Genomic DNA, 10,986 nt, shown 5'->3' with positions numbered 1-10,986 from the left:
CAGGGACTTCAAGGCTACAGCAGGAGCCACGCGAGCAAACCGGCCAGGAGAACGTGCCCTGAGGGCTGAGAGAAGGAAGAACAGAACACAGCCAGGAACGGACTGTGCCTGAGGCCCTCGGAGAAGCTGCTGGCAGGAGGTCGTTCTGGAACCACAGGAAGCTGAAGGAGGTGGAAGCAGGAGCCACAAACGCAAATGCAGGGAAAGAACCTCAGGGCTTCGAAAGGACTAGAGGGGAAGGTGCAAAACACCGGAGAGGACGGAAACATCCACTAGAGAAAGTCCTGGTGACCACTCCGCGCCCAGCTCCTTTGGAAGAACCGACTGAACAAGGCTATTCTACCAACGTCGCCGTAATAAAACTGATTTAAAATATCTACATATGTTTTTGAACAGATGAAGAAACTGAGGCTCTGAGAAGTTTAAGTGGCTTGTCCACGTCCCCAGGCTGGGACTGGGACGACTGGCTCATATTCCAAAGGATCACAGACCCTGCTCTGAGCTCACGCGCTCTCGCGTTCCAGGGATTCTTCCCCAAAGCAGGGACGGCATTCAGACTCGGCCTGGCTGTCACTGCTCCTTCCTGCAAAGTCGCCTTTCGCCTCCTAAAGTCCTGCCTGTCCCTCAGGGCCCTGACTCGGAGCCCCCTTCCCCTGGAAGCCCCCAGGCCCCTCCTGCTGTAGGCTCTCTCTGCCCCTCCCCCGTCCTCCCAGCCTCCCTGGGCTGCAGCACACAGGGGGCTCCAGGCGATGAGCCTCTGAGGACAGAGAGCTGCGCTCTGTGGCCCGGAGACGCCGGGGACTAGGACAGTTTCCTGCCCGGGCCAGGGGCGCCCTATCCACTTGTGGGCGAAGCCGGGTGTCCGGAGTAGCTAGTCGTCTGCCCTCTTCAGTTCCAAGACACAGACGTCTCCCCTCCACAGGAGGGACAGTGCAGCCTGTGACCTGAGTTTTCATGCAAAAATCAAGAGCAGAATGTGCTTACATAAAACTCCCACCTTGAGCCCCTGCAAGTGCCAACACGGTAGAGCCACCAGACCTGACACGACACCGCAGCCTGGGGTGGGGGAGGGGCGCCTCGGAATCCAGCGTGGGGTGCGGGTGCGGCTAATCAATCCGCAAGTCCAGAGGAGGAAGGGCTGGGAGGAAGGGCTGGTCGAGGCCAGCAGGCAAATGCACTGTGGAAGGCACTCGGCCACCGGCATCACTTCACGGCTGCTGGTCTCCGGGCCCCTCAGTCGGGAGCCGTCCATCAGACTTTGTTCCTCGACTTCACTGCTACCAGGAGGCCCTGTCCCCCAGGCCCCCTGAAGCTGTGTTCTGGGACGGGCCCAAGGACCTGAGTTATCTAACGGTCTCCGCAGGTGGCCCCGAAACTCGACCGGACGCCACCTGCGCACGGCACGCGGTTCTGAAGCTCCACGCGCAAACGGGCCATTTGGAGGGAACCACCACCTACAGAACCGGAACCGGGCTGGGGAGCCCGCCGGAGGCCGACTCCCACAGTGACTGGCAGTCGGTTACTCCCTGCCGCCCGTAAATGTTAAAAATAGTAAAAGGGAAAAAGAAGCTCAAGCTTGATTTTCCAAATCCATTTTTATACCAGTGACCATCAGGGGATCAAGGGAAGAAAATACTGATCCGAAGGAAGTATTTGAGCCCCAAATTCCAAAAGCTGCCACATGGACATCAAAGGAGGGGAGGGACCTCGTCGCTCATTGGTGACACGGGAGGAAGGCGCTTACAAAGAACTGTACCTCGCAGGAATTCCGAGAGCGGGCTCTCTGGAAGCAGCGGTGTTGGGGGAGGGGCACCAAGATTTCTGGGGCTGGGGGACTGAGGTGTGAGCCCGGGTGGCGGGAAGGGCGGTGGCACCTCGGAAAGAGGGCGGGGCCCCAGGGGACCGGTGAGGCCCACAGTGTGGCTGACAGGGCGTCCGGACAGGAGCTGCGGGCACACGGTCAGGAGGGGCTCAGGAAAGTCGCCTGCCTCAGGTGCAGTCAGCAGCCCTGGTCTTGGAGTCACGAGTGTTCTCGCCTGTGAAACCTTGGGGTGCCCCCGCCTCTCTGGGGCTCAGAGGTGTCGCCTCCACAAACGGCGATAACGACAGAGCTCACTGTCGGAGCTGTGTGGGGACGTTGGGGTGCAGGATGGACGGACAGCGCTTAGCACGGCGCTGCGGACGCCCGCAGAACTGGCCACCGCCCCTAGGACTCCTGGAGCTGTCACTGCTGGGAAATGGAAAGGGGGGCAAGAGCCTGCCGTGAGGGGTGAGAAAGCCAGCGGTCGGCCAAGGACACAAGGGCCACACAGGGAGGCGCAGGCGGCCGAAGGCCTCTCTGCCAAGAGCCACTGAGGGCAAACTGTGAAGGGAGGGTCCTCGGCGCAGAGAGCTCAGGAAAAAGGCGAAGAAGCACTCGCCGGGTCTGGTGACCGGGCACGTACGGATGACTCCTTCCTATCAGGCGACTTTAGAGAATGAAATTCTCGCACAGCGAGGTCTCACTGAGATAGGACCCTACATCTGAAATTCCACGCTCCTTGACTGGAGTAAGGGGCATGGGAGGCCGGGAATGGTCACTCTGCACAAACTCCAGATGATAAGACTCTCTAAATAATGGCTGTGGTTAATAGCAAGGTTCTGGCTGCTAGAGGGACACGGTTCCCGGAGAAGCTGTTGTTGGCCTTCCTTCCCCCCATCTATTTGAGACCAGCCCTTGCCGAATTCAGCAATGCCACCCCAGGGCCTAATTACGCCTCTCGACACAGCCACAATATGGACCATTCCGGAGCCTTCCGGAGCCTTCCGGAGCTAGCCATCTCGACTCTCCGGTCTGCTGCTGCTGCCTTTGGAGCTGTTTTGCCTCTCGCTTCCTCTTCTAGACAATAGGAGGGAGAAGATCATCGAATGAGTGCATTATGGGAGATATATATAGCGTTAACAGTTGGATAAAAACTGAAGAAAGCAGAAAAGAGCAAAAATTTGATTTACAAAACTCTGTGCAGCTTGTAACTTTCAAATGTACACAGAGATTTAAAGCAGAAAAGGTTCTGCTCCAAAGAGAGATAAGCATCAGAGACGTCTCGGCTTATGTGACAAACAGGTCCCCTCTGACAATAGAACTTTTGTGCAGCTAAAAAGCACTTCTTTGGGTCTGTAAATATGAACCTTAAGTTTTATCCCATATACTTAGCACTTCCCCTTCTATACGAAGGAAGAGGAAATTATAATAAATTGTGAATTAACATGGGATTTGGTGTTCATGATTCCAACCGCCCCTGGAAAAGCCGAGTAAAATGATAACATTCTTATCCAGGAAAATCAGTTTTTCAGCTGACGTTATGACGTCTTAAATCCTGCCACACAAGAAATGAGGTGCTCTTACCCCAAGGTGCTAATAAATCCATTTGTCGATCCCTCCGCGTACAGAGAACAAATGTCTCCGATATGTAGGAAACTAGACATCTTGTCAGACATGTCTTTCTCGAAAATCCTAGACAAAGTAAAATATGCAACATTATTAGAAGGAAAGAAATGCTCAGGAGGAAAAAAAAAAAGTCCCTAAGAGTTGGCTTCGCTTAGCTCGCTTTTCCAAAGCACCCCACTTAAAAGCCAAATTTAAATGAGAGTGTGACAGGCAGGCAATTAAGTGAGCCAAGCGAGGCCACATGCAACCACATTTCCCCCATACATTATTGAATTTCAGGATATTCCAAGCACAATAACACTTGTTTCTAACACAGCCACGCCCAAATCCGATTCTGCAAGTTGAGGACCCTCCACGTTAAACTGTGACTAGAACTTGGCTGCAGGGAAGTCGGCCAAGAACTTGGCAGCGATGACGGAGTTGGGAAGTCTGACCCATGGAACACTAACGTTCTCGATCTGCCTCCGGAACGAGAAGTCTGAAGGAAACACCTGTAAAACTTGGGTCTGGTGGAGCCAGGGCCGAGGTGCTAAAGCAACAAAGTGAACTTAATAAAAGGAAACCTAGTAACAAACACCACAAGCCCAGACAAACAGCCTTTTAAGAATTCGGACAGTCTTTCCCAAACACTATTTCAAAACAAAGTCTTGCTTTCTCATCCTTTACCAAGAAACACTTGCAGAGAGAGAAAAGACCCTTCCCCTCGTCCAAACCCTTCCCAACGCAGGTAAGGATAATAAGGCTGGAGTCGATTAAGAAGCCGGGTCAGGAGGGCACACAGCTGGTTAGGGGCAGTAATAAAGGCTGGTAAGTTCCAGATCTCTACATAGTCCAGAATCATTACACTTTCACACACATGCACACACACGCACGCACGCACACACACACACCCCCAACAAAAACATCGACCTGACTCCGAGAAACAGCTTTCATCAGGGCCATAAATATTGACGAGCAGGAGCCAATTACAAAAGGCTAAACAGACATTGAAAACGAGCCCAGTTCCGTGGGGAGACAGGGTGCTCGTGTGGACTGCAGGTAACTCCCCATCTGCTGTGTAGATGCACCAGGTAACCCAGGTCTTCCCGAGACCTCATCTTCCCCCAAAGCACCTCTTCCCATGTGGTCACTCAAGTTCCCCTGCCAGAAACCCTTCACCCCGCAAAGCCACGACAGCTGTAAGGGGGGGGAGAAGCCTGCTCTCCTGAAATTCTTTCTTGGTGCCCAGTTGTCTTCATGGAAGAGTTACGCAGCGAAGGCTCAGGGAGACCGTCCGAGAACCTCCGTGCAGCGCGTGTGAGACGCGGCCGGGAAGAAGGCCATTCGCCCCCACGCATCCCGGACACCGCGAGAGACACGAGGAGCATCGCGCTGAAGGTGGACGACGTGTAGAGCGGCAGCTCTGAGAACACGAACCCTCACCCCGCGGAGCCGGCCTCTGGGAACCCAGGGGAGACACGCACGACGCGCAGGGACACCTGCCAAGGCCCGCGCGCCCGATCCCGGCCTCGAGCCAGGTCGCTTCTTCCCGACGGGGCGTCTCACACCGGAAGGCAAACCCGTGTTTCCAACAACATCCAAAAAGCCGCCCCCGTGGAAACGGCTGCGGCATTCCTGCCCCCCCGACGTGCGCGCACGTAAAGCCTCGTCAGGAAGGATCAGGAAGCCGGGACTTCTGGGACCGACCACTGGAAAACAAGTTCGCCTGGTGTCCGGCCTCCTGGGCGGACCCGGAGAGCGGCGGAGCGCGGGGAGCAGGGGCGAGGGAGGGGAGCAGGGCTGAGGGCGGGGAGCGGCGGAGCGCCTCGCCCAGCGTGCCCGCCTCGGTCCTGCTGGGCCTGCCCTTCCGGTGAGCGTTTGGCCCCGACGGACACCAGGCCGGGGAAACAGCAGAGTGACCCCTGTTCCTTGCACCCTCCTCACCACCCAGTCACCTGACTGGAAGGCGCCAGGCCCCAAACGGGAAGAAGTGGACACAAGTCAGTGTCCTGAGATGACAAAGCGCAAGGTGCTCGGCGCTGCCCGCAGCTGGCGACGCCCACAGGTGACAGGACACCACGTCTCCCCAGCACGGTCTGCTACTGCCGCTCCTGATGGTCACGGCTGACGCCTTTCAAGCGGCACCACGCCTGCCGCTGTGCGGGTGGCTTCACGAGTGTCCTTTCTCCTACCCGACCCTCGGGCACCTACCATTATTCCCATTTCACTGCTGGGGAAACCGAGGCAGAGAGGGTGAGATGCCCGAGTCGGACATGATGCCCAAGCAGGACGGCCAGGGCCATCGCCCAGGCCCGTGTGGCTCGAAGCAGAGCTTTTCTGACCCCGGGCACAGCTTGAAATGGCTGTCCTCATTCCCCGGGCGGTGAGGACACGGAGAACTGATCTTCGCCCATATGCACAATTCTATTTCTTAACCGTTCTACTTCGCTATTCCCTAATTTTTCTACTGCGGCCACATAACCCTTTGATGAGTCAGAAAAAATATATAAGTATCTTCTTCCTGACCAACGTGCTTATTAAGCAGACAACTGAATGAGTAACCTTTAGCCATAGTTCACATTCCCCGCCCCACCCCCCAAAACACAGGCCAGCACGCACATCCACCACAGTTAATGGCCCTCGACCGGGCGATCTGCCAGGGTCACAGTTTTTTATAAATAAAGCAGCATAAACAAAAACTGGGGGGTGGGGCGGACACCAATTCTTCCCTGGCAAGTCCCTCTGCAAAGGACAGGCAGAGGCTTCCCCCACCAACAATTACTGCAGTGGAGGGGGGGGAGGTCCTGGGGCCACCACCAGGGGTGTCCTAGAAGGGAAAATGAAGGCGGGCAAGCCGGCAGAAGGGCTCGGGAGCCAGAGGGGGCCGTGGACGGTGGCCTGGGAAAGCGGGGCTGGGGGAAGCACTCTTCCGGAGGACTTCCTGTTGCTCCGGGCAGGGTGGGCGAGCCGGCCTCTCTGCTCCTCGTATCAGTTGTGCCTGCAAACTTCTCACAGCTGTATGCCGTGTCCCCATGTCACTCACACAGAGCTGGGGACCGTCTAGGAGAACAGCAGAGTCAGTGCCAACCCCCCACGGGGCTGCCTGACCCTGGGACCTCCGACCCGACACAGACAGCCAGGGCTGTCTGCTAGCACACTGAGCTGGTCACCTGGCGTGGGTGACGACAGGCTCGGGGACCGCTCCAGGGCCCTCCCTCCCCTTCAGACACAGCTGCCTTGGCGCCCCTGCCACCAGCCCACCAGACCCCTCTGCTCCCGTTTCTGCACCTATAACGCGGGGATGATATTCGCTTCAACAGGTTGTCGTGGGAAACGTGAAAAGCAGGGCAGGGCGTGTGCCCGGCACGGGGCTGGCAGCCCGCCGCTCGGGGAAGGCTACTGCCATCAGTTTGTAATGGCGACGAGTGGGATCCGGAACACTGTCACGGCTTCGAAATTCGAGCTCGGTAAAGGAAAGGACCCCTGCATGAGACCACAGTGGGGTCGTCACAGGTGACTCCTGTCTGACCCGGGACGAGGCATTTGCCTTCAGAAGGATACCTGCCCTCCCTGACTCGCCTGCTGAGAAAGGGCTGGACAGGGCGGAGTCCCACGCACTCCCAGCCAGGCCACGTCCCGGCCCTGTCACACACACACAGCCACAGAGCGAAGGCTGACAGCGACCCCGGCAAGGCCGGGGTTTCCCCCCTTGGCCCGTTGTTGGGCCCCCCCCGTTTTTTCCGTTGGTTGTTTTGGGTTTTTGTTTGACCCCTTGGCGTTGGGGCGGTTTCCGGTTTCAAGGACCCCCTTGCGTTTTGTTGCCCCCCCGGGGTTCGGCCCTTTCCGGACCTTTTTTTGCCTTGGGGTTCCTTGTCCCGGACCCGGGGATTTTCTTTTGTTTTTTCCGGAGGGGTTGGTTTCGTTTTGCAAGGCTTGCCATCCTCCCCGGCCCTGACCCGCTGGGCCCAGGAGCATGGAGTCAGAGGGCCAGGGCCCCAAGCCCGGCACAGCCACCTCCACGCCCGAGGACTGCAGGCCAGTTCCGTGACTGCCCCACGCCCCGCTTTCCCAGCTAGAAGACGGGGACAATGAAAGTAGCCCCCTCAGCAGGCGTCGTGAGGCTCAGTGAGATGGTGTTTGCAAAGCACTCGGCACAGTCCCCGCACTCGGGATCAAGTGAGCGAGCGTGCGGTCCCCACGACCCTGCCGCCGCCCACCTCCGCTCCGGGGGGCTGGCGCCCCTCACAGTAGGGTTCTTCAGGGTGGCTTCACCGGGATCGCTCTGTGAGGCGCGAGTGAGGGTGCGGGGCCTGGCGGAGCCTCAGGCCACGGGCTGGCTCAGTGTCAGGTCGCCGTCCCCTGAAACTGCTCCCTGAGCAGCATGTAAGGGACAGTTGAGTCTATTCCTAAGAAAGGTGGGAATAAAAACACGAACACAGAGATCTCCTTGGAGGGCAGAACCAGAGGTGGTGGCCCCAGTGTGCGGTCGCTGACTCCGTAAGGCCTGCACCTTTCCACACCCTCCCTGGTCACCTCGTCCACTCTGCTGTCCCCAGAGACTTCTATGTGACAAGGGCTCCCAAGTCTGCATCTCACAGCCAACAGCGGCAGGATGCAGCTCCTGGGTGCCCACAGCATCGCAAGGCACCAGCGAGAACCCACCTGCCTGCCCAGCCTGCTTCTCCTCAACGCCTGGGGGCACGTCCGGTCCTCGCTCTCTGCCCCGCCACAGGGCCTCTGCCCTGCTGTGCCTGGAACACACTCATCCCTGTCCCACCTGCTGCCCAGGGAAGGCTGGGATGTGTGCACACCACCCTATTGCCATCACCGGTGCTTAGCACATGGCAGGCGCTCCGTAAATATTCAGCAAATACATGAATGAACAGTCTGAGCATCCTATCTTCATACTGACTTTAAACGTTAATGTATCTCTTGACTCTTCCAGTTCCTTTTAGCTCCTCTGCCTCCACCCAAATCTCAGCCGTTCTCACTTCTCAACTGCACCCCGTAAAGCCTTGCCACTCATCTCTCTGGCTCCATCTTCCCCCCTCGATCTGTTGCACACGCCCGGCCGCACGGACTTTCAGAGACGGCGCTCGGACTGGGTGGTTCCGCTGCTGCCGGCCCTCCAGACCCTCGGGGGCACTGCCTCGCTCTCCCGCATCGCTGTCTTCTGCCCACCGCCGTCTACGTTCCAGCCACAGTGGACTTCCTCCAGACCCCCAGGGAGCTGTGTGCCTCTCTGTCCCCAGGGCCTTGGCACCTGCTGTTCCTGCTGCCGGGCATAGCTCCCCTCCCCCCACCACTTGTGGCTAACTCGCAGTCACCTTTACAGTCCCAGTGTGCTGTCACAGCCCCCAAGTCTGGGTCACACGTCCCTAGCATACTTCTCTACACAGCACCCCGATCGCCCTTGCTGGGCCACGACCACCGTCCCACAGGCGCTCAGTTACGTGTTTGCGTCTCGTCTTCACCACTGGACAGAGCCCACGACGGCAGACAGCAGGATCCCTAGGCCAGTGACCGGGACGCCGCAGGCAGTCGAATCTGGGTTCAGTGTAACTACAGTGTCATCCTACCTGTTGCCTAAGAGACCTCCAAGTGCTTTTCGGATGACTGCTTTCCTAACGCTGATTAAAGTCGAGTCTGTACGGATGGATTAACGGTAGGGAACGGAGGTGTACTGGCCCTTTCGACAGATCTCTCTGAGAAATCTGAGGGCCGAAAACAAAATTTCTAACTTCTATTCCTGGGAAGGAGCATCCCTCCCCGACTGGCCACCCCCTTCATGTCCAAAACAGGTTGGAGACAGAGTCAGAAGCCCTGGCTTCGAAGCCCAGCTTCACCAGTCGCCAGCCGCATGCTCTTCAGCAACTCGGCCCGAGCCACCGGCCCCCTCGTCCGCTTTGAAAAAGGCAGGACAAGGCAAAGGGGGGGGGCAACGCGTCCCACTCTCTCTGGTGGCTGTGAGGGGTGAGCCGGCCACCCACACGAGGCGCTCGCTCACATATCCGACCGTACTAGTGCTCACGGTTTTCTGTTTACAAATGGAACCAAAATGCAAAAGTTCTCTTTTCCTCCTCTGAAGTCTGCTTTCTCTTCTGCCGGGAACCCCTGATTCTGCTACTTGATACACGCTCCTTACTTTGCCAGCCCTGTGGGAAACGCATCCGAATAAACGAGGTCCTGGGAATATTTAAATCCTCTGTGAGCCTATGAGGCAGCTGATCCGTAACTGCTTTTCGGCCTCTAAATTCCCAGCACCCAAGACAGCCAGGCCCCAGCTCTGCTCCCACTTATTCCAACATCAAACGCGGTTCCTGCTGGGAGGGTGGGGGTGACGACCTCTTCAAAGAAATGACCATTCAACATGTAGAGCCTCTTCACTCCGGAGTTAACACAGACTAACGCTCGACCTCGCTGAGAAAGAAGTATGTTCGCTTCATTAAAAGCAGCTCAACACAGGTTTTAGGTTTTTTTCTTCTTTTCTTTTAGCTAAAAGCTTGGACTGCGGCAGGAAACTCATGTACTGTGATTCTTCCCATCTATTTCTCCCGCACGCACTTAATTGCATTATATTCATTTTTGTAAAAAAAAAAAAAAAAAAGCTTGACTTTTCGCCTACACACAATTCAGAATTTAAAAGTTAGCAACTCCAGAAATGAGACTAAATTAGAACGCTTCCATTACCCAAGAAGTTACCTAAGGTGCCACTTAATGCTCACGGGCCTTGGACAAGGGAGGAACTCAGAAGCCTTACCTCATACCAGAGAACAGACCCCGAAACCACGGAACAGACTCTTAGCGACACATAGGAGCGAGCCCCCTTTATTCGATAAAGACGAAGCCGCCAGGCCCTTGGGTGGTGAAGAGTCTTTCAGTAACGGGGTGTTGGGGAGCCCCGCCAACAGTGCCCATATATGAGCCTCCTCCAACCCCGGTGCCAGGAACCGCGCCCGCCACCCAGTGTTCCATTCCCCCCCTGATGTGGAAGCTCCCGCATTTTACCACCCAATGATCTTGACTTGGGCCATTTTACATACATCACCAAGGCGCACACGGAATATTCCCAAGGGGGCTGGGTTTGCAACCATCTGCCTTCCGGAAACAGTCACCTTGGCCAGCACGGACTCATCTGCTTTTAACAGCTTCTACCTTGATGCCTTGGACGCCAGCTGGGCCAGAACCTGACAGCGAAAAGCCTTCGAGACCATCTCATTTCTATTACAGGACACAACGTCATCGGAGGCCAAAAGCTGCGAGGAGGACCAAGCGAGGGCTGCAAAGCGACTCGTACTTGAAGCCACTCTTCTCGGACCTGGAGAGGAACCTACGCTTTACGGTTGTTAATGGCCCCCCCACCGCAGAGCTCCCGGGCTGCTCCGTGTAACTCTGCTCATCCGAAAAGGATGAGCACACATAAGATGCGCCACCAGCTTCCGAGTCCTCTACGTTCCTTTGCAATTCGGGAGGAGCTTTAGCTGAGAGGCAATTTTGTTTTTGCAAAAACAGCTGAAATGCATCCCCGTGCATATATTTCTGAACATAAAGTCTGACACAACGGGCCAGACTTAGGGGTA

At 56.6% G+C, this 10,986-nt stretch overlaps 1 long non-coding RNA gene across 1 annotated transcript in view; it reads right to left on the bottom strand.

Moving 5' to 3' along the window:
• Window positions 1–3,384: 3,384 nt before the first annotated feature.
• LOC105295111 overlaps window positions 3,385–10,986 on the bottom strand; it is a 21,350-nt gene continuing 13,748 nt past the window's right edge. The window contains exon 3 of the long non-coding RNA XR_896127.2: window positions 3,385–3,493. This is a non-coding gene — a long non-coding RNA (uncharacterized LOC105295111). The remainder of the gene's footprint in view (window positions 3,494–10,986) is intronic.

Source organism: Pteropus vampyrus, unplaced genomic scaffold, assembly GCF_000151845.1.
Source record: "Pteropus vampyrus isolate Shadow unplaced genomic scaffold, Pvam_2.0 Scaffold100, whole genome shotgun sequence".
Taxonomy (NCBI): Eukaryota; Metazoa; Chordata; class Mammalia; order Chiroptera; family Pteropodidae; genus Pteropus; species Pteropus vampyrus.
Note: the sequence above shows the minus strand (reverse complement) of the source record. Positions and strands in the feature narration are given on the sequence as shown.